This window comes from Pleurodeles waltl, chromosome 9, assembly GCF_031143425.1.
Source record: "Pleurodeles waltl isolate 20211129_DDA chromosome 9, aPleWal1.hap1.20221129, whole genome shotgun sequence".
Classification (NCBI taxonomy): domain Eukaryota; kingdom Metazoa; phylum Chordata; class Amphibia; order Caudata; family Salamandridae; genus Pleurodeles; species Pleurodeles waltl.
In genome coordinates this window covers 407,786,421-407,809,132 of record NC_090448.1, presented here as the reverse complement: position 1 = coordinate 407,809,132, position 22,712 = coordinate 407,786,421, and the positions used below count along the sequence as shown (strand labels likewise).

The 22,712-nt window shown below is 45.1% G+C and overlaps 1 protein-coding gene across 1 annotated transcript in view; it reads right to left on the bottom strand.

Annotated features, from left to right (window-relative positions):
- Positions 1-22,712, bottom strand: part of LOC138259414 (forkhead box protein N2-like) — a 210,328-nt gene that overhangs the window by 186,165 nt on the left and 1,451 nt on the right. The window lies entirely within an intron of this gene.

Below are 22,712 nucleotides of genomic sequence, written 5' to 3'. Positions count from 1 at the left end.
TTTTATCAGGATCCTATTGGAAGCCCTGGGTGGCCAGGTTGGAGGTCTGTCTTCTTAGGTGAACGGGAGAAAAGACCCTGGTGCTGAATCTAGTGGGATACCAGGTTCACATATTTTTCTGCACTCTTCAAAAAACAGAATTCCAGCAGGAGTACTCCTGGCTCTGGCAGCCCTCACCACATACTTTCAACCTCTTGTGAATCAGATGAGTTTTTTTTTTCCTTGAACAACACAGAGAGGACAGAACAGTGATGAGTCTGTCAATGCCATACATAACCAGTTTCACAAACTTTGTAGCCCATTTGCTTTTGATACCTAGAAGATGAGATTTGTGCCAGGTTACCCAAGGTTTTCATTGAGCCAAATTGAGATGGGCCATCCTGACTGAACAAAAGATGACCCTCAAGAATATTGTGCTTAATTTGGCCACCAGCTAGCCACCTGAAATCAGAATGGTGAACATTGATTTTTTTTTTAATGTGGCCATCATACACACTTTTATTAAATTATCTACTGGCACTTCCTGAGATATCTTTTACTTTACAAAAGTATGCCAGCCCGTGGGCTCTTACCCAAACATGTCCAGGTCATTCAGCCCTGAGCATATGCCTACAATATGGGTGAGGATGTCTTCAGCAAGAAAATCCATGTTTATTTATATATGGGCACATTTACTAATCTTTGATGCAAAACAGGGCAGCAAGTAAAGCTGCTGTGCTGTGTTGCATTGCATTAAAGGGAAACAGCAGAATGCTTCATATTTACAAAGATATGATGCTCTTCAGGTCTCTCCTTGTACTGGCGCACTTGTGTGTATTGCCTAGCACCAACGCTTGCATTACAGCCAGGATAATTTTTGTGCTAGAAAGGGACACCTTCCTACACAAAAACAATCCTTAGAGGCATATTTGTCATTCTATGTGTGCTGCAGAATGCAGCACATGTGGCAAAAGAAGGTAATGAGAAGAAACAAAGACATTTCCCCTTGGCCCGCCTCACTGAGGGAAGGTGTAACATTTTAATTCATTCTTAGGTTTACCTGCTTCAGTAAATCTTGGAATGCGCCAAACTCTATGAGTGGATGCAATGGAACCCCCATGCTCCATCCATGGCATGCCTCCCAACTTGAAATGTAACGTAACTCAGCATAGGTATCTACGTTTTGTAGCATTTCTTTTCAAAGTCGCGCAAGGTTGAGCAAATCATCCCTTCTGTGCCTTTGTAAATATTACTGAAGCTCTGCATCATCCTTGCATCACATTGTGCAAAGGCTTCATAAATCTGGGCCGTAGTGTATGACCTTGTGTCATGCAGATGGTCGATCTCTAAATTACAGATCAACATTCAAGTGTAGACTGTCACAGCTTTCAGACACTGGTGCTTCTGTAAACATAATGAACTGGAGTGGTTACTAAGATGTGCGCAACCACCGACCACAATACCAAACCAGGTATCCATTTATTGATATGCACCATCATTTAATTCAGCTGGTCACTCATCACTGACATTGTGCATGTGTACCACAAGGTGCATGCCCCAATATCCCTAACAAAATAACTAAATGAAACACCACTTAGCTACAGCTCAACCAAGGTTCTACCTCATCTAATTCACTATGGCCCATATTTATACTTTTTTAGCGCCGCATTTGCTTCGTTTTTTTATGCAAAATCGGCGCAAACGTACAAAATACAATTGTGTTTTATAAGTTTGCGCCGATTTTGCATCAAAAAACGACACAAATGTGGTGCTAAAAAAGTATAAATATGGGCCTATGTACGGCTTTCTAACATGTCAAAACACTATTCTCAGGGCAGTTAACAAAAAGCTTCAAAATTGATTTCAAAGGACTGTTGAGCCTGATACCCTGAGATACCAGTGCCTAGCATTTAACAAGCAGAAACAGTTTGATGAAGAGCTAGAATTTCTTCAGGGTATTTACATCATTGAAATGGTGTATTCATTCTAGTAGCACACAAGACAAAATAACCTGGAGAGGTGCAGGTATGTTGATATTTACCTTCCAGGTCTCACTATCAAAAGGGAGTGTCTCATCACCAGCACCAATGAGGACCTTTTGGCTGAAATCCACCAGTTGCAGTGATTCTTTAAGATTGACCCAAACCTTTATAAAAAAAAATATCTGTGAATTACCACGTTCTTGATCCATATTGGGTTACTGCAATGTAGATGCCTCAGCATCTACAGCAAAGCTAAGGTATGCTAGAACTGCATCCTAAAATTACAGTTAGATCCACTTAGTGTCCTCAATGTCAATTATGACATTTTAGCACATCCAACAGCCCCCACATGACCCCGCTACAGACTGATCGGCCCTGAAACACATAGTGAGATGACACTCCACAGAAGCAAGTCAAAGTTTCTCTTGTCTTACATCTAGTTCTTTGTATACCATTTTTCAGAGCACTAAGGCCCATATTTATACTTTTTGACGCTAAACTGCGCTAACGCAGTTTAGCGTCAAAAAATTTAGCGCCGTCTAACGCCATTCTGAAGCGCCATGCGGGCGCCGTATTTATGGAATGGCGTTAGCCGGCGCAAGCAGACCGGCGCTGCCTGGTGTGCGTGCAAAAAAACCACGTAGACCAGGCAGCGCCGGCGTAGGGGGAAAATGGCGTTAGGGCGTCTTAAAATGGGGCAAGTCAGGTTGAGGCAAAAAAATCGCCTCAACCCGATTTGCGCCATTATTTTCAACGCCCAGACGCCATTTAAATGACTCCTGTCTTAGTAAAGACAGGAGTCATGCCCCCTTGCCCAATGGCCATGCCCAGGGGACTTATGTCCCCTGGGCATGGTCATTGGGCATAGTGGCATGTAGGGGGGCACAAATAAGGCCCCCCTATGCCCCCCCAAAAAAAATAAAAAATGTAAAAAATTATACTTACCTGAACTTACCTGAATGTCCCTGGGGTGGGTCCCTCCATCCTTGGGTGTCCTCCTGGGGTGGGCAGGGGTGGCAGGGGGGGTCCCTGGGGACAGGGGAGGGCACCTGTGGGCTCATTTTGAGCCCACAGGCCCCTTAACGCCTACCCTGACCCAGGCGTTAAATAGTGGCGCAAATGCGGGGTTTTTTGACCCGCCACCTCCCGGGCGTGATTTTTGCCCGGGAGTATAAATACGACGCATTTGCGTCGCCGTCATTTTTTTAGACGGGAACGCCTTCCTTGCATCTCATTAACGCAAGGAAGGCGTTCACGCAAAAAAATGACGCTCTTTACTCATACTTTGGCGCTAGACGCGTCTAACGCCAAAGTTTAAATATGGCGTTAGTTTTGCGCCAAATTTGCGTCGAAAAAAACGACGCTAATTCGGCGCAAACGGAGTATAAATACGGGCCTAAATATCCCAAACCCTAAGAAAATAGCCAATGTCAAAGCCACAGCTGTGCCCCAACCTGCATCTGAAAGTGAGAAATTCCTGGGCCTTAGTGACAGACTGCTTGCTCTTCATCAAACACCTGATGTCTCTTACAGTGACCTTCTGCAAACTACTTAAGATATCTTCTCCAGGAGAGTGGGCAAAAAATGCTGCCAACTGTTCCAGGACACAAAGCACACTTTATAAGCAGACACCACCATGAAGTACTATGGTCTAGCTGGTGACTTTTCTGTTGGTGTGAGTTCTAAAGGTCTGAGTAGATTCTGTTTCTAATGCAGAAAATGAATGTGTTCCCACCTTGTATCATAACGTTTACATCACGGTAAATGAACAAAGGTACTATTACAATGAGAAGGAAGCTATGGCAATACTATGTGAGTATTACCTCTTCCTGTCTCTGATTATACAGTCAACAGTTCCAAGTAGCTATTAATCATAAATCCCAACCTCTGTTTCAAGATGAAACCTCAAAATCACTTCCAAATATTGAAAAGTAGATCTCCCTAATCAAAGATGACTCATTCCAAGTGAATGACACAAAAGGTACCGACAACACATCTGCCTGTTTGTTCTGACATCCTCACTCCACCACAGAACAAGAAACTTTCCGGGCCTAAGTAAAAGAAGTACATGCAAGGCTCCTTCTTGGTGGATTCTTACCCATTCCAGTACCACCCCAATGAAGGAAAAGATCCCACCTCGTTTGATAAGTGCCTGCAGCTGGTGCTAATTGCCACCATCAAAACCAAGTTGAAAAATCTCCATCTTATAAACTAGGAACAAACATCCCTCTTGTTTCTGCATAATATCCAGTGAGAACTGTCAGCAACAGATAAAGGTCTGCTTATCGGGGGCACTTGCCTAGTTTTCACACTAACAATTGTTCTAGACAACATGCTACAAGTTCATTCCAGATCTCGGGTATTGTCAAAAACAAAGCACAATTCAGAGGAAAAGTCTGGATTTTTGACTTGGGCGCTCAGGTTGAAGCCACGATGTAGGATTGCCTGATAGGACAAGCAGCAACACCTAAAGGCAGGCCAGCCCAAAATAGCACTGAGATTATACCACCCATTCCTTAAACAAGAATCAGCATCTACTTCTGCAGCCTCCCTGATGGCAGTTTATTCATTGTGGAGACTGCTGCTGCACATACTGAGGCAGAGATTGCCATTACCTTTTCAGTAAGTAAAGTCTAAACTAAGTTATGGAAAGTACTAGCCACACATGGGCTTATAAAGTCATGAAGAGCGTATATTGGGTGTCCTGTAGAGCAGGAAATGTTAGCAAATTCTGTGCTGAATAACATAACTCTGCCTCACACTCAGGTGTCTGCAAAAGAAAGTTGAAGTATAGAATCAAAGGGCCTGAGGATGAAAACCTGTAGCAGCTATTTGCATCATTGAGGGGATATGGAAGCATTGCTCACTGTCTCTATGAGAATGGATGGTGTCTTATTTCATTTCAAGACTGGAGGGTACCATTTTGCATTAATCTTTTAATTGCATGTCCTGCAGCACCTTTAAAGAATTTTACAACAATAAACTTAAATCTAGAACCAGAACACCATAGTCTGTAGATAATCCTCCCATAGAACACTCTTCCTCTTTTAAATGCTGCTCCTGAAAAGATAAGTACAAACATATTTGTAGCGATATGAAATGCATATGTGTTGTGTAATTTGTTTAATGTATATAAGATGTGGGTTCATATGGGTTAAGCTTCTAATTCATAGAAGCTGTATCTAGGTTGAGAAGGTATAAGAGTTTGACCCCTGGGTGGGGGGCCTACAGGGGAAGGGATTGATCCTGCGGTTTGCAGTGTCCTAGGGTGAGGAGGTTAGAGGGTGGTCGCTCAGTTGCTGTGCATCAAAAGGGGGAATGTCTGTTTATGCTGTCAATTTGATAATACAATGCTTGGTTCCCCCACTTCGAATTATTGTCAAAAGAGGGGTTATCGATGGTCGCATGTTACAAGATGCAATGGCTGTTTGTCGTTTAATAAAAATAATTTATTAAAAAAATGTTTTAAAAAAGAGTTTGACCCCTGTTTTTAGATAGTTAATTTGTTTTGTATTCATAAGTATTGTAGCTATATTTCATGTAATTATTTTTAATGTGAGCATTTCACAGAGTCTTACAAACAATACTTAACTGAGATGCGATTACCAGCAATTTGGGAGGCCAGGAGCTTCGGCACGAGACAGCTGTGGTAAATGAGTTTGAGCTTAAGTCTAATCAAGGCGCATTCAACAGCTCCAAAGACATGTTCATACACATGTATTTCTTCTGTGCGGCATCGCTTTCACAAGCGTTCATCTCCACTTAAGGCGTGAGCACAGAGGCAGCTGAGAGTGGTGCGTACATGTTGCGCATTAAAAATAAACAAACAAGTTATTTGAAATCTTGTGAGTGATCTCGTGTTTTTTGGAGGCCATTTTAGGTTGATCTAATTGAAATTGAAAAACAGATATGCGCATGATCGTGCTGTAAAAAAATTATTGAGAGATCGGACAGAAACAATAGTTTGCCAAGAGAGGAGTGAGGGTTGTAATCCTAGGGGTTGCCACTCCTATTGTATCGGGTAAAGTCTGCTTTTCAGTTTGTCCTTAGAAATGGGAAACCTCCAGCCCATTAAAGCATAATAGATGTAAGGACATCACTGATATATATCACATGAATAAATGATGGGTTAATCCAGAATAATGCAAAGCATTGAGCAACAGTTCTGAAGTGATGCAAAAATCATAGTGAATGTATTAATGTGCACGAGGATCCAGTGTATTCCAAAGATTTGGCATCCCCTAAACATAAACAGCCGAAATGATAGTTTGTACTGGGAGTAAGGTTGTACAAAGACATAAAAGAGCGTTCAATTGTTAATTGGTTTTACTGAATAAATTGGAGTTATTGTCGTATAATTTATAGGGTTTATCGTAGTCTCTTTAGAATTGGTTAAAATCCATTTTTTTACTTTAAATTTATAGGGATTGTTTGTAGTTTCCAAAGGTTTGTTACTGTATAAAGATTTATTCAATTTTTTATAGGATAAGTTATGAATTCAGAGCAAGGAAGTCGTTTGGAAATTACTGGTTCTGGGATTAGTGTGGAGGTTATTAGAAAATGAATACAACATGAAATGCAGGTGCAGGTGAAGGAAACAATAAATATTATTTTGAAAAAAAAATAAGAAAAGGAAAGACATGGAGTCAGAGGATGAATGTTACTCCTTATCAGTGGAGGAAGAATTAAGAGGAGATAAAGGAGGTAGAAATTTGAAGAAGAGTAAGCATTTTTGATGACATTAATATGTCAAAGAAAGGAAAGGATGGATTGGCCTCCATCAAAAAGAAATGTGTCCCTTGTGGTACGCAAAGAAAGGTGTCCTTAGTGGCAAACAAGAGGACGAGTTCTATTAAATCGAGTTGGGACAGGGTGCCCTGTCGGATGATATAATGAGTATGATGAGTATGCCTTTGACATTCAGCAGGATGACAAGTTCAGTGCTGAATTACAGAACTGAGAGGATTTAAGTTCCAATGAAGTGATAAGAAACCCTCTAGGTGAGGAGATGTTTTCACCATTCAATATTAGGCATTCAAGGAGTAGTGATTGGTGGCAAGTGGAGCATGTGGGCAAATTTATTTAGTAATGGATTGGGAAACCACTGGATAAAGAGGTTAGAAGAGTGCTGGTAGCTGAGTGTTCAAGGTCTGTAATTGATGAGAAGGTGTGCTGTACACCAAATCTGGACCCAGAGATTATTATTTCTTTCATTTTGTTTTGGCAGAGACCCAAGGAAAGGTCTGGAACTATCCTTAAAGCAGTGCTGAGATAGGATAATGGATATCCCAGGTCCTTTAGCTAGGATTTTAAATATGGTAGATGAGGATCATGCCAATAAGTCATCAGTGGATTTGGAGTTGCTCCAAGGATGGAGTCAAAGGGCAATAAATATGTGAGGTAATGCAAATGCAGGATTGTTGACAGAAAAGAGAAAGGGCATTTTAAGTCTTTAAGTCTGTCTTCCACACTATGGTACTTCACGAAAGTGATGAGAGTGGTGATGGCCGATTTGAGAGAAAGATGTGTATGGTTGATAGTGTATTTAGACAATATATTTGGATAGGATTCCAGGTAGATATTGTGGAAGTTATGCTACAACTTCCGGAGAGGAAAGTGAAAATGATAAGGAAGGAGATATTGCATGAAGGAAACGTTTTCATTAGGAGATTTGGCTTGGATAGTAGGATTGTTTTTATCTTCTATTCAGACAATTTTCCTATATTCTATGCACTATTGTGTTTTACAGAGGATGAAAGGAGATGCTTTGAGAAAAGGTTTGTCGTATGGAGACAAATTTACACTAGATGTAGAAGCGAAAGAGGAATTCAATTGGTGGTTAAAAAATATGGTGGCATGGAATGGTCAAGCCATTTTTGGATGTTTTCCAGAATTTGTATAAGAGACAGATGCCAGCCAGAGAGGCTGGGAGGGCACGCTTAGGAGAGCAACAGACAGGTGGGAAACGGTCAGAGACTGAGAGGATGAATCACATAAATTGTTTGAAATTAACAGGAGGATTATATGATTTGGAAAGCTTCAAAGGGATTTTGAGTGGTCGGACAGTGTTGATGAAGATGGAAAATGTCTCAGCAGTGAGTTATGTCAACCGATTAGGTGGGAGCACGTCACGCAGGTTGACAGAGTTGGTGAAGGAGCTTTGCTATTTTTGTTTAGAACATAAAATAAAGGTGAAAGCGAGTAATTACCAGGAGAGATGAATATGATAGTGGACTGGAATTCACAAACTTTAACAGATTTCGGCAATTGCCAGCTGGACCGTTGGTGTTTCAACAGAACTGAGGAGATTTGGGGTCCATTGGATGTGGATCTTTTTGCAAGCAGACTGACATTTCCAATAGAGAAATATTTCAGCTACGTGCCAGATCCCGAAGCGTTTGCAGTGGATGCTTTTCAGCAGGTTTAGAAGGGGATGAGAGCCTATGCCTTTCCCCATTTACAATGATTCAGATGGTTCTTTTGGGAGTGAGAGCAGAGAAATGCGAGTTAGTGCTAGTAACAATGTTTTGGGTGCCTCAGGTATGGTTCCCATCAGTGATGGAGTTGGCATGTGCCAGACCTTTTTTGATTCCAGCAAAGGAAGGCTTTCTGAGGAATGGAGAAGGAGAAGAGCATCCTTTAGTTCAGGACATGGTGTTGAATCTTCTTGTATGAAAAGTGTCAGGAGATCTGAATGCATCAAGGGACTTTCGACCAGGACCGCTCAGTTACTGGAGGAGACATTGGTGTCATGAACAAAAAGAAGATATAAAAGAATATGGAGAGTTTAGGCTTGTTGCTGCATGGAGAGAGGTTTGGATCCCTTAGAGGCTCCTATTGTAGAGATGCCTATTTTTTTGGTGGAGCAGTTTGAGAAAGGTTTGAGATACAGAACTACGAATTGTTACAGATAGGCAATTTTGGTAGGTCAAGTTGATGGTAGATCAGTTGGGAAGAAAGTTATGGTATGTAGAATACTTATGAGTATGAGGTTGGAAAGACTGCCTAAAGCTAGGTATGATGTTTTATGGAATGTCAATTTGGATTTGCCATTATTTGAATCCTTGCCAATGTATAGGTATTTGGATTTGAAGAAACTATCATCAAATTTAGCAACTCTATTATGTTAAGTTTAATGTAGAAGAGTATCCAGTGTGAAAGCTTTGGAGATAAGTAGCAGAATTTATGGTTCAGGTGGAGAATATTTTGAAAATTGGAAAAAGACAGGGACCATGTGTGAATCTGTCTTTTATCCAAGGTTTCTGGAAGAGAGGAAATTATGGCCCTCATTACGACCCTGGCGGATGGTGCAATGATGGCGGTAAGACCTCAAACAGGCTGGTGGTGCAAACCGCCAATGTACCGCACCATCCGCCACGGCAGTAACAACCCCCAGGCTGGAGACAACGGTCCGCAGCCCGGCGGCTGTCACTAGTCCGACGGCGGTATCAGGACCCCGCATACCGCCAAGGATTTTGTGGGGCTTTAAACCGCCACGAAATCCATGGCGGTAGGCACTATCAGTGGCAGGGAATTCATTCCCTAGGACTGATTGGGGTATTCCCCCCCTTCCCTGAGTCCACCCCCATCACCCACGACCCCCCTAGAATCCCCAAAGGTAGTAGGACCCCTCTCCCCACCCCCGATCCTCATATACCCCCCAAACATACCCTCATATACCCCCCAAACATACCCCCACACCCTCCTTCACGCACGCACACACCACTCACACACATACACGCGCACATACATGCACACATACATAAACATAACATTTCCCCTACACACATTACACCTCCCACATACATACACGCACTCACACACCCCCTCTACACACTCATGCACACCCCCATGCACACACACAATACCCCCCCCACCTCCCTCCCCTATCGGACGATCACCTTACCTGTTTCAGTGATCCTCCGGGAGGGAAAGGGATCCATGGGGGCTGCTCCGCCGCCAGCACCCCGTCACCAGAACACTTCCACGCCGAATACTGAGACGTAGTTCAGTGGGCGGTATTCTGATGACGTGGCGGTGATGGTGGAGCAGCCTCCACTACACCGCCGACCGCCAGTATGTCTGCTGGTCCAAAAAAGGGCAGAGGGTCGCCAGCAGTCATAATATGGTTGGCGGAAGACCTCCAACACTGGCGGTCTTCGGCTCAGCGGACTTTGAAAAAGACCACTGAGGTTGAAATGAGGGCCTATGTGTGGTGGAATGTTTGACTGAGTATGAGGACAGAATGATGGAGTACAGAAGTCATGGAGAGAACCAGTTGCTGACTGTAGGAAGTTGGCTCTGTATGTACTATTTCAAAGTAAGAAATAGCATGCACAGAGTCCAAGGGTTCCCCTTAGAGGTAAGATAGTGGCAAAAAGAGATAATCTAATGCTCTATTTTGTGGTAGTGTGGTCGAGCAGTAGGCTTATCAGAGGGTAGTGTTAAGCATTTGTTCTACATACACACAGGCAATAAATGAGGAACACACACTCAAAGACAATTCCAGTCAATAGGTTTTTGTATAGAAAAATATATTTTCTTAGTTTATTTTTGAGAACCACAGGTTCAAGATTTACACACAATACATTAGATGAAAGGTATTTCACTCGGGTATCTTAGGAACTTTAAATCAACAAAATAGCATGTACAGTTTTGGCAAAAATGGCAATAAGCTATTTTAAAACTAGACAGTGCAAAATTCAACAGTTCCTGGGGGAGGTAAGTATTTGTTAGTTTTTCAGGTAAGTAAAGCACTTACAGGGTTCAAGTTTGGGTCTAAGGTAGCCCACCGTGGGGGGTTCAGAGCAACCCCAAAGTTACCACACCAGCAGCTCAGGGCCGGTCAGGTGCAGAGTTCAAAGTGGTGCCCAAAACGCATAGGCTTCAATGGAGAGGGGGGTGTCCCGGTTCCAGTCTGCCAGCAGGTAAGTACCCGCGACTTCGGAGGGCAGACCAGGGGGGTTTTGTAGGGCACCGGGGGGGATACAAGTTAGCACAAAAAGTACATCCTCAGCGGCACGGGGCGGCCGGGTGCAGAGTGCAAACAGGCGTCAGGTTTGCAATAGGTTTCAATGGGAGACCCAGGGGTCTCTTCACCGAAGCAGGCAGGCAAGGGGGGGGGGGTGGCTCCTCGGAGTAGCCACCACCTAGGCAAGGGAGAGGGCCACCTGGGGGTCGCTTCTGCACTGGAGGTCGGATCCTTCAGGTCCTGGGGGCTGCGGGTGCAGTTTCTTTACCAGGCATCGGGTTCTTGGAAGCAGGCAGTCGCGGTCAGGGGGAGCCTCGGGATTCCCTCTGCAGGCATCGCTGTGGGGGCTCAGGGGGGTCAACTCTGGCTACTCACGGGCTCGCAGTCGCCGGAGAGTCCTCCCTGTAGTGTTGTTTCCCCGCAGGTCGAGCCGGGGGCATCGGGTGCAGAGTGGAAAGTCTCACGCTTCCGGTGGGAAACGTGGAGTCCTTTAAAAGTTGTTTCTTTGTTGCAAGTTTTGGTTTCTTTGGAACAGGGCCGCTGTCCTCGGGAGTTCTTGGTCCTTTTAGATGCAGGGTAGTCCTCTGAGGCTTCAGAGGTCGCTGGACCCTGGGGAACGCGTCGCTGTTGCAGTTTTTCTCGAAGTGGGGAGACAGGCCGGTACGGCTGGGGCCAAAGCAGTTGGTGTCTCCGTCTTCTCTGCAGGGCTTCAGGTCAGCAGTCCTTCTTCGTCTTAGGTTGCAGAAATCTAGTTTCCTAGGTTCTGGGGTGACCGTAAATACTGAATTTAGGGGTGTGTTTAGGTCTGCGAGGGCAGTAGCCAATGGCTACTGTCCTTGAGGGTGGCTACACCCTGTTTGTGCCTCCTCCCTGAGGGGAGGGGGGCACATCCCTATTCCTATTGGGGGAATCCTCCAAAATCAAGATGGAGGATTTCTAAAGGCAGGGGTCACCTAAGCTCAGGACACCTTAGGGGCTGTCCTGACTGGTGAGTGACTCCTCCTTGTTTTTCTCATTATCTCCCCTGGACTTGCCGCCAAAAGTGGGGGCTGTGTCCAGGGGGTGGGCATCTCCACTAGCTGGAGTGCCCTGGGGCATTGTAACATGAAGCTGGAGCCTTTGAGGCTCACTGCTAGGTGTCACTGCTAGGTGTTACAGTTCCTGTAGGGGGGAGGTGTGAAGCACCTCCTCCCAGAGCAGGCTTTTGTTTCTGTCCTCAGAGAGCACAAAGGCCCTCACCACATGGGGTCAGAAACTCGTCTCTCAGCAGCAGGCTGGCACAGACCAGTCAGTCCTGCACTGAACAATTGGGTAAAATACAGGGGGCATCTCTAAGATGCCCTCTGTGTGCATTTTTTTATAAATCCAACACTGGCATCAGTGTGGGTTTATTATTCTGAGAGGTTTGATACCAAACTTCCCAGTATTCAGTGTAGCCATTATGGAGCTGTGGAGTTCGTTTTTGACAAACTCCCACACCATTACTTAATATGGCCACAACTGTACTTACAATGTCTAAGAATAGACTTAGACACTGTAGGGGCATATTGCTCATGCAGCTATGCCCTCACCTGTGGTATAGTGCACCCTGCCTTAGGGCTGTAAGGCCTGCTAGAGGGGTGACTTACCTATGCCACAGGTGGTATTTTGTGTGAATGGCATCCTGAGGGGATGCCATGTCGACTTTGCCTTTTTCTTCCCACCAACACACACAATCTGCAATGGCAGTGTGCATGTGTTAGGTGAGGGGTCCCTTAGGGTGGCACAACATATGCTGCAGCCCTTAGGGACCTTCCCTGGTCACAGGGCCCTTGCTACCACTGGTACCTTTTACAAGGGACTTATCTGTGTGCCAGGGGTGTGCCAATTGTGGAAACAATGGTACATTTTAGGTGAAAGAACACTGGTGCTGGGGCCTGGTTAGCAGGGTCCCAGCACACTTTTCAGTCAAGTCAGCATCAGTATCAGGCAAAAAGTGGGGGGTAACTGCAACAGGGAGCCATTTTCTTACACAAGCCCCCCCCAGCCCACAGGCCAGAAGACTCAGCCAAAGCGGGGAGAGTCTTCCTAGTCTGTCAGGCGAGGAAGAGTAGAGGAAATAGGCTGGTTTGTTGCAGGGCCTACTCTGCCTTACATCCTCCTGTTGAGGTCATTCCCCCTGGGGAACTGACCCACTTCCACAGTGATAGGACCTAGTCTGAATTGCCTCTTGTCTGTGCTTTTAATGTCTTCACCCATTCTCTCTATTTTGGGGTTAGAGGTATCCACCTCTGCTAATCTTATTTTAGCCAGGGTCACCCCTAGCTTACCCAAAGAGGTTACCCAGAGCTGGAGTAACCCCCCATGACCAACAGGGTCAGGAGGCCTAACTTGCTATTTGGCATGGGGTCAGACCACCATGCCAAGGATAGTGCAGCCATAAAGGCTAACACCCAGCAGAGGCCACTGACAGCTGTCAGTGCCCAGAACCACACCTTTAGCTCTTCACCTGCAAGGGAGGGAGCTAAGTTACAGGCTTCTTTGGGTTCAGGTTACCTGTCTGCTGTGTAAGAGTGGGGGGTTACTACATCTTGTAGTAAACACCCTTCTTCCACTCTTTCTTCTGTTAACTGAGGAGCCACCCACTCAGGTTTAACAGTTGCCTGACTAGCCAGTATTTCTTGTGGGTCAGGTTGGACTTTACCAGTGCCATTTTTGGAGTTCTCCCCTACTGGAGCAGAATCTCCTTGGCTTGCTGGAACCTTGGCTAAAGGTTGTCCACCTTTCCTACTCTGTTTTCCTTTCTTTTTCTTTTGGGGCCTACTTGCAGTTACTGCAGGGGTAGCACCTCCAGAATACTTAGGAGAGGACTGGCACTGGACCAGTTCCTCTCTTGGGCTCTGACTAACCTCTGGGTAGTCATTTCCAAGGAGACAATCAAGGGGGAGGTCTGTACTGACTGCCACCCTTCTCCAGCTAAAAGTCCCACCCACTTCTATGGGCACAAAATCCACAGGCCTATCAGTGACCCTGTCTGGGCTAACTCTTACTCTGGCAGTCTCACGTGGGATGTACTGGTTTGAGAACACCAGCCTGTCATGCACAATAGAGTGACTGGCACAAGTGTCTCTCAGGGCAGTGGCTGGGATTCCATTCACCAGTAGGTGGTGGAAGTGTCTACTTCCCTCTGGAATCTCCAACTCACCTGTTGGGCCCTTTTTCCAGTTGAAGGCTATGAAGACCTCCTCATCTGAGGAGTCATCCCCAATCTCTACACTGGTCACCCCTCGGATTTTGCTAGGGGGTTTGTTTTTGGGACAAGAAGTGTCCTTGGTGTGGTGCCTTGTCTGTCTACAGTTTTGGCACCATGCCTTAGTGGCATCCCAGTTCTTACCCTGGTACCCACCTTAGTTTTGGGTTGCGTCTTGGGGCCCACTCACCTGGTCTGGTTTTTGGGGGCCTACAGAGGACTCTTTTTCTTTATTTCTAGTGTCACCCACTTTCTCCTGGGGAGGCTTTGTAACCCCTTTCTTTTGGTCACCCCCAGTGGAAATTTTGGTTACCCTAGTCTTGACACAGTGGTATGCCTTCTTTCCCAATTCTTGGGGAGAAATTGGACCTAGGTCTACCAGATACTGATGCAACTTTTCATTGAAGCAGGTACTTAAAATGTGTTCTTTCATAAACAAATTATAAAGCCCAACATAGCCATGCACTTCATTTCCAGTTACCCAACCATCCAGTGTTTTCACTGAGTAGTCTACAAAATCAATCCAGGTCTGGCTCGAGGATTTTTGAGCCCACCTGAACCTAATCCTGTACTCCTCAGTGGAGAATCCAAAGCCCTCAATCAGGGTAGCCTTCATGAGGTCATAGGATTCTGCATCTTTACCAGAGAGTGTGAGGAGCCTATCCCTACACTTTCCAGTGAACATTTCCCAAAGGAGAGCTCCCCAGTGAGATCTGTTTACTTTTCTGGTTGCACAAGCCCTCTCAAAAGCTGTGAACCATTTGGTGATGTCATCACCATCTTCATATTTTGTTACAATCCCTTTGGGGATTTTTAGGATGTCAGTATTCTCTCTGACCCTATTTAAGTTGCTGCCATCCTTGATGGGAGCTAAACCCATCTCTTTTCTTTCCCTTTCTATGGCTAGGAGCTGTTTCTCCAAAGCCAATCTTTTGGCCATCCTGGCTAACAGGAGGTCATCTTCATTGAGGCTGCCCTCAATGTTTTCAGAGGTACTGGACTCCCCTATGGAAGAACCAGTTTCTCTGACTAGGATTTGAGAAGTCAGGGTTTGAGGGACCCTGTTCTCCCTATTTAGGACAGGAGTGGGGAAGTCATCCTCCTGTTCACTAATTTCCCCATCTGAAGGATTATCCTCAGACGGGTGGTCCCTTTTGAACTCTGCCAAAAGCTCCTGGAGCTGTACTTTGGTAGAGTTGGACCCAGTTTTTATGTTTTTGATTTTGCAGAGAGTCCTTAACTATGACATCCTAAGATGCAGGTAAGGGGTGAGGTTGCGCTCCACCACCGTCTCTTCTGCAGTAGACATTATTTCTCTAAAAGTTGGAATACCTTTTAAGAATCTAGAACTATCTCTAGAACTTAATACAAACTTTTACAAAACTTGTAAACTCTAAAAGAAATGCTAACTGGGACTAACACAAGGCCCTAGCAGGACTTTTAAAAATTTAGAAAAATAGCTCAAATTTCAAAAATCAGTTTCTAATGAAATTTTTTGGAATTTAGTTGTGTGATCAGGTATTGGCTGAGTAGTCCAGCAAATGCAAAGTCTTGTACCCCACCGCTGATCCACGAATGTAGGAAGCTGGCTCTGTATGTACTATTTCAAAGTAAGAAATAGCATGCACAGAGTCCAAGGGTTCCCCTTAGAGGTAAGATAGTGGCAAAAAGAGATAATCTAATGCTCTATTTTGTGGTAGTGTGGTCAAGCAGTAGGCTTATCAGAGGGTAGTGTTAAGCATTTGTTCTACATACACACAGGATATAAATGAGGAACACACACTCAAAGACAATTCAAGGCCAATAGGTTTTTGTATAGAAAAATATATTTTCTTAGTTTATTTTTAAGAACCACAGGTTCAAGATTTACACACAATACTTTAAATGAAAGGTATTTCACTCAGGTATCTTGGGAACTTTGAATCAACAAAATAGCATGTCTAGTTTTGGCAAAAATGGCAATAAGCTATTTTAAAACTAAACACTGCAAAATTCAACAGTTCCTGGGGGAGGTAAGTATTTGTTAGTTTTTCAGGTAAGTAAAGCACTTACAGGGTTCATGTTTGGGTCCAAGGTAGGCCACCGTTGGGGGTTCAAAGCAACCCCAAAGTTATCACACCAGCAGCTCAGGGCCGGTCAGGTGCAGAGTTCAAAGTGGTGCCCAAAACGCATAGGCTTCAATGGAGAGGGGGGTGCCCCGGTTCCAGTCTGCCAGCAAGTAAGTACCCGCGACTTCGGAGGGCAGACCAGGGGGGGTTTTGTAGGGCACCGGGGGGGGACACAAGTCAGCACAAAAAGTACACCCTCAGCGGCACGGGGGCGGCCGGGTGCAGAGTGCAAACAGGCATTGAGTTTGCAATAGGTTTCAATGGGAGACCCAGGGGTCTCTTCAGCGAAGCAGGCAGGCAAAGGGGGGGCTCCTCGGGGTAGCCACCACCTGGGCAAGGGAGAGGGCCACCTGGGGGTCGCTTCTGCACTGGAGGTCGGATCCTTCAGGTCCTGGGGGCTGCGGGTGCAGTGTCTTTACCAGGCGTCAGGTTCTTGGACGCAGGCAGTCGCGGTCAGGGGGAGCCTCGGGATTCCCTCTGCAGGCGTTGCTGTGGGGGCTCAGGGGGGTCAACTCTGGCTACTCACGGGCTCGCAGTTGCCGGGGAGTCCTCCCTGTAGTGTTGTTTCTCCTCAGGTCGAGCCGGGGGCGTCGGGTGCAGAGTGGAAAGTCTCACGCTTCCGGCGGGAAACGTGGAGTCCTTTTAAAGTTGTTTCTTTGTTGCAAGTTTTGGTTTCTTTGGAACAGGGCCGCTGTCCTCTGTAGTTCTTGGTCCTTTTAGATGCAGGGTAGTCCTCTGAGGCTTCAGAGGTCGCTGGACCCTGGGGAACGCGTCGCTGTTGCAGTTTTTCTCAAAGTGGGGAGACAGGCCGGTAGGGCTGGGGCCAAAGCAGTTGGTGTCTCCGTCTTCTCTGCAGGGCTTCAGGTCAGCAGTCCTTCATTTTAGGTTGCAGGAATCTAGTTTCCTAGGTTCTGGGGTGCCCCTAAATACTGAATTTAGGGGGGTGTTTAGGTCTGGGAGGGCAGTAGCCAATGGCTACTGTCCTTGAGGGTGGCTACACCCTCTTTGTGCCTCCTCCCTGAGGGGAGGGGGGCACATCCCTAGTCCTATTGGGGGAATCCTCCAAAATTAAGATGGAGGATTTCTAAAGGCAGGGGTCACCTCAGCTCAGGACACCTTAGGGGCTGTCCTGACTGGTGGGTGACTCCTCCTTGTTTTTCTCATTATCTCCCCTGGACTTGCCGCCAAAAGTGGGGGCTGTGTCCAGGGGGGCGGGCATCTCCACTAGCTGGAGTGCCCTGGGGCATTGTAACACGAAGCCGGAGCCTTTGAGGCTCACTGCTAGGTGTTACAGTTCCTGTAGGGGGAGGTGTGAAGCACCTCCACCCAGAGCAGGCTTTTGTTTCTGTCCTCAGAGAGCACAAAGGTCCTCACCACATGGGGTCAGAAACTCGTCTCTCAGCAGCAGGCTGGCACAGACCAGTCAGTCCTGCACTGAACAATTTGGTAAAATACAGGGGGCATCTCTAAGATGCCCTCTGTGTGCATTTTTTAATAAATCCAACACTGGCATCAGTGTGGGTTTATTATTCTGAGAGGTTTGATACCAAACCTCACAGTATTCAGTGTAGCCATTATGGAGCTGTGGAGTTCGTTTTTGACAAACTCCCAGACCATATACTTAATATGGCCACAACTGTACTTACAATGTCTAAGAATAGACTTAGACACTGTAGGGGCATATTGCTCATGCAGCTATGCCCTCACCTGTGGTATAGTGCACCCTGCCTTAGGGCTGTAAGGCCTGCTAGAGGGGTGACTTACCTATGCCACAGGCAGTATTTTGTGTGCATGGCATCCTGAGGGGAATGCCATGTCGACTTTGCCTTTTTCTCCCCACCAACACACACAATCTGTAATGGCAGTGTGCATGTCTTAGGTGAGGGGTCCCTTATGGTGGCACAACATATGCTGCAGCCCTTAGGGACCTTCCCTAGTCACAGGGCCCTTGGTACCACTGGTACCTTTTACAAGGGACTTATCTGTGTGCCAGGGGTGTGCCAATTGTGGAAACAATGGTACATTTTAGGTGAAAGAACACTGGTGCTGGGGCCTGGTTAGCAGGGTCCCAGCACACTTCTCAGTCAAGTCAGCATCAGTATCAGGCAAAAAGTGGGGGGTAACTGCAACAGGGAGCCATTACCTTACACGGACATCTTCTGTTAAGCCATATGGTGCAGTGATTACCACTACAATTGACAGATGTATTAAAGGTGTAATGGAGTAAGCAGGTATAGATGTGCAAATATTTAAGGCACATTCTATAAGAGGTGCAATGGCAAGTAAAGTGTATTTGTCTGGTGGGAGGTTGGAGGAAATTCTCAAAGCTGCTGATTGGTCAAATGCAAGTACCTTTGCAAAGCGTTTCTTTAGATCAGTAAAGCATGTGTCAAATTTGGTGTTGAAGGGCTTTCAACATACATAAGGGTAGCCTCTGGTTTTTAAATGAAATAGTGATTTTCCAAAAGTAATGAATAGAGAATCAAGATTTCATTAAATACACAGAGGCTAACATTATCCCACCCTCCACTTCCCTTAAAATGATTTTTTAAAAAGGGGATTGTTATGAAGTTTATTATTATTGTTATGGAGATTATGTTTTTGATGTAGTAACATTTTTAGTATTTTGCAAGAGTTGAATACATGGTAATGGAAACATTGATTATTTGTATACTATTTTAGATGCACAATAAGGAAGAATAAAGAGGAAGAGGAGTTGTATAGTGTCTATTCGCGGAGTAGAAGGTGTCACTATGAAGGCATGATGGTTCACTGAATTTAAAGGGAAAGAGTGTTATATGGGAGGATTATTTATGGACTATGGTGTACTGGCTCTAGTTTGAAGTTTAGTGTTGTAACGTTCTTTGAAGGTGCTGCAGGAGTGGCAATTAAAAGAATAATGCATAATGTTAGCCTCCGCCTCTTTAATGAAAGCCTGAGTCTCTATTCGATACATTTGGAGAATTGCCATTCTCTCTATATTCAGATGTTCTGTGTACCAAACCAGACAAACTCTTAGAAAATACATACCACAGGAGAACAAGAATATCACTTGGAAGCACAATTCCTGCATATCAGGCATTCAGATGGGAGATATAGTGCTAATTTATGTTTGTCACTCGGAAAACAAGTTCCCCATTGCCGTCAAACCCATACTGTGGGTGTCATGACAAGAAAGCAAGAAAGGGGACTTGTGCCTATGTTTGAGAGACATAGAAAAGAGATAGCTCACACGTTACTGTTCATCAAGAAACGTCACAGCCTCCCATTGCCCATCCAGTCAAATTATAAAGGCAAAGACAATGGTGATTTGAAAGCCAGGGTAGGCAGCAGCATGTCCACTGATGAGACTGATAGAGCCTGAGGTGTCACCCCTTCTCTCTACAGAACTAGCACCCCTGCCTATTTGGCAGACAAGTTAATCATCTCTGTTGGCTCTCAACTCACTCGCAGCAAGGACACTATCAGACTGGAGACAAAGGAGTGTAAAAAAATGAAAAAAGACAAGTTAACAGACTTTTACACACCCAGGATCACAAATGCCATCCACATATCCATTTGGACTGCCTCAACCCTGCTCCAATGTAGGGAAGGGCTGAAGACACACCTCTTTAAATAACACTCCATCACGGTGCAGCTATATTAGAAACCAGCTTCCTTTCCAGTCACAAAGTGATTGCATCTTTGTCTTTGACGCTCTTCTGCACTGCCTTCCATCTAGGTTCACTTTATACAAATACCACATACATACATGTCTACAACCTTAAGCTTCCTTTAGTGCACCCATCTCCTATTAAAGGTTCAACCATAATAACATCATGGGTACAATTAAAGGAAGGCTACAAGCACTAAAATATCATTGCAGTTCCACTGGGTCATGTACTTCACATCCCTGTGTCTCTTTTGCTGCACTGTCTGTGCCACTACAGATAGGACTCTTAAGGCATGTACCTACAGAGAAATATTGCTGTATCCAACAACAGAATAATGACCTCTCTTTCTTCCAATAATATTTGTTTAGTTATGAACAGGGTGGCATATGTACAAGCCCTGTAAGCCGCTAGTGTCACATTTTCTGTGACGCACCTGTGGCGCATAGTGCAGACCTATATCTACAAGGCCACGCAAAGCCACTTTGCATGGCTTTTCGTAGCCTTGTAGATGTAGTGTAAGGCAACGCAGCTCAAGTTGCAGCGTTATCTTCCACTACACCAGGGAAGCATACCACGGGCATTGCGGTGGGTGTTCCCATGCAACACCCATGGGTTTTGATGCATTCCCAGATTTACACAAAGCTTTAAACCTGTCAATGCGTCAAAACTGTACACTTCCCCAGGGCAGGTGCAACGAGTAAAAATATCTTTATTTCTCCTCGTTGCTTCCTCTTCCCATGTGTGCTGCATTCTGCAGCATACATAGAAAGAGGAAAGTGCCTCTCTGGATTTTTTTTTTGCAGGAAGTTGTCCCTTCCTGCACAAAACCAATGCTGTTGACAACACAGACACCCTTGCACCATGGTGAAAGGATGCCTCAGTTGGCGCTAGGCAACAATTTGTGCGTCAGTGCGGGGGGAAAGGAGAGAAATGCACCGCATCTTGTAAATACGGTGCATTTCGGCCTTTTCCCTGCGGCGCAGGGAAGTGCAGCAAGGTCACCTACTGCACTGTCCTGTGTCACGGGACTTGCAAATATGCCCCTAGTTCTCTACAATGCCTCTACTAAGCTTCCCACCTGAGAACGACTAAAAAACAGAAAACTTTGCATGTCTACTTTTGGGTAGCAACTTGGGTGTGGTTCACCATAATCGCTCACAGCAATCGAAAAAGAAATGGTGCAAAATGTAATGAGGTTTTCAACACCAACTAAGGGTCTAGCAATTGCAAGAGCGCCTGCTTCTCAATTTTATGGCACCAATACGCCAAACGTGTACCCACTAGTATCTGACAGTTAGGTTATAGATTTGTGACAGGAATTTCATAACTTGACAGTCAGTGTTTCTAGCTAGTCTCATGTTCCACCTCCTATCCACACATACAGGGAGTGCAGAATTATTAGGCAAGTTGTATTTTTGAGGATTAATATTAATATTGAACAACAACCATGTTCTCAATGAACCCAAAAAACTCATTAATATCAAAGCTGAATATTTTTGGAAGTAGTTTTTAGTTTGTTTTTAGTTTTAGCTATGTTAGGGGGATATCTGTGTGTGCAGGTGACTATTACTGTGCATAATTATTAGGCAACTCAACAAAAAAAAATATATACCCATTTCAATTATTTATTATTACCAGTGAAACCAATATAACATCTCAACATTCACAAATATACATTTCTGACATTCAAAAACAAATTTAAAAAAAATCAGTGACCAATATAGCCACCTTTCTTTGCAAGGACACTCAAAAGCCTGCCATCCATGGATTCTGTCAGTGTTTTGATCTGTTCACCATCAACATTGCGTGCAGCAGCAACCACAGCCTCCCAGACACTGTTCAGAGAGGTGTACTGTTTTCCCTCCTTGTAAATCTCACATTTGATGATGGACCACAGGTTCTCAATGGGGTTCAGATCAGGTGAACAAGGAGGCCATGTCATTAGATTTCCTTCTTTTATACCCTTTCTTGCCAGCCACGCTGTGGAGTACTTGGACGCGTGTGATGGAGCATTGTCCTGCATGAAAATCATGTTTTTCTTGAAGGATGCAGACTTCTTCCTGTACCACTGCTTGAAGAAGGTGTCTTCCAGGAACTGGCAGTAGGACTGGGAGTTGAGCTTGACTCCATCCTCAACCCGAAAAGGCCCCACAAGCTCATCTTTGATGATACCAGCCCAAACCAGTACTCCACCTCCACCTTGCTGGCGTCTGAGTCGGACTGGAGCTCTCTGCCCTTTACCAATCCAGCCACGGGCCCATCCATCTGGCCCATCAAGACTCACTCTCATTTCATCAGTCCATAAAACCTTAGAAAAATCAGTCTTGAGATATTTCTTGGCCCAGTCTTGACGTTTCAGCTTGTGTGTCTTGTTCAGTGGTGGTCATCTTTTAGCCTTTCTTACCTTGGCCATGTCTCTGAGTATTGCACACCTTGTGCTTTTGGGCACTCCAGTGATGTTGCAGCTCTGAAATATGGCCAAACTGGTGGCAAGTGGCATCGTGGCAGCTGCACGCTTGACTTTTCTCAGTTCATGGGCAGTTATTTTGCGCCTTGGTTTTTCCACACGCTTCTTGCGACCCTGTTGACTATTTTGAATGAAATGCTTGATTGTTCGATGATCACGCTTCAGAAGCTTTGCAATTTTAAGAGTGCTGCATCCCTCTGCAAGATATCTCACTATTTTTGACTTTTCTGAGCCTGTCAAGTCCTTCTTTTGACCCATTTTGCCAACGGAAAGGAAGTTGCCTAATAATTATGCACACCTGATATAGGGTGTTGATGTCATTA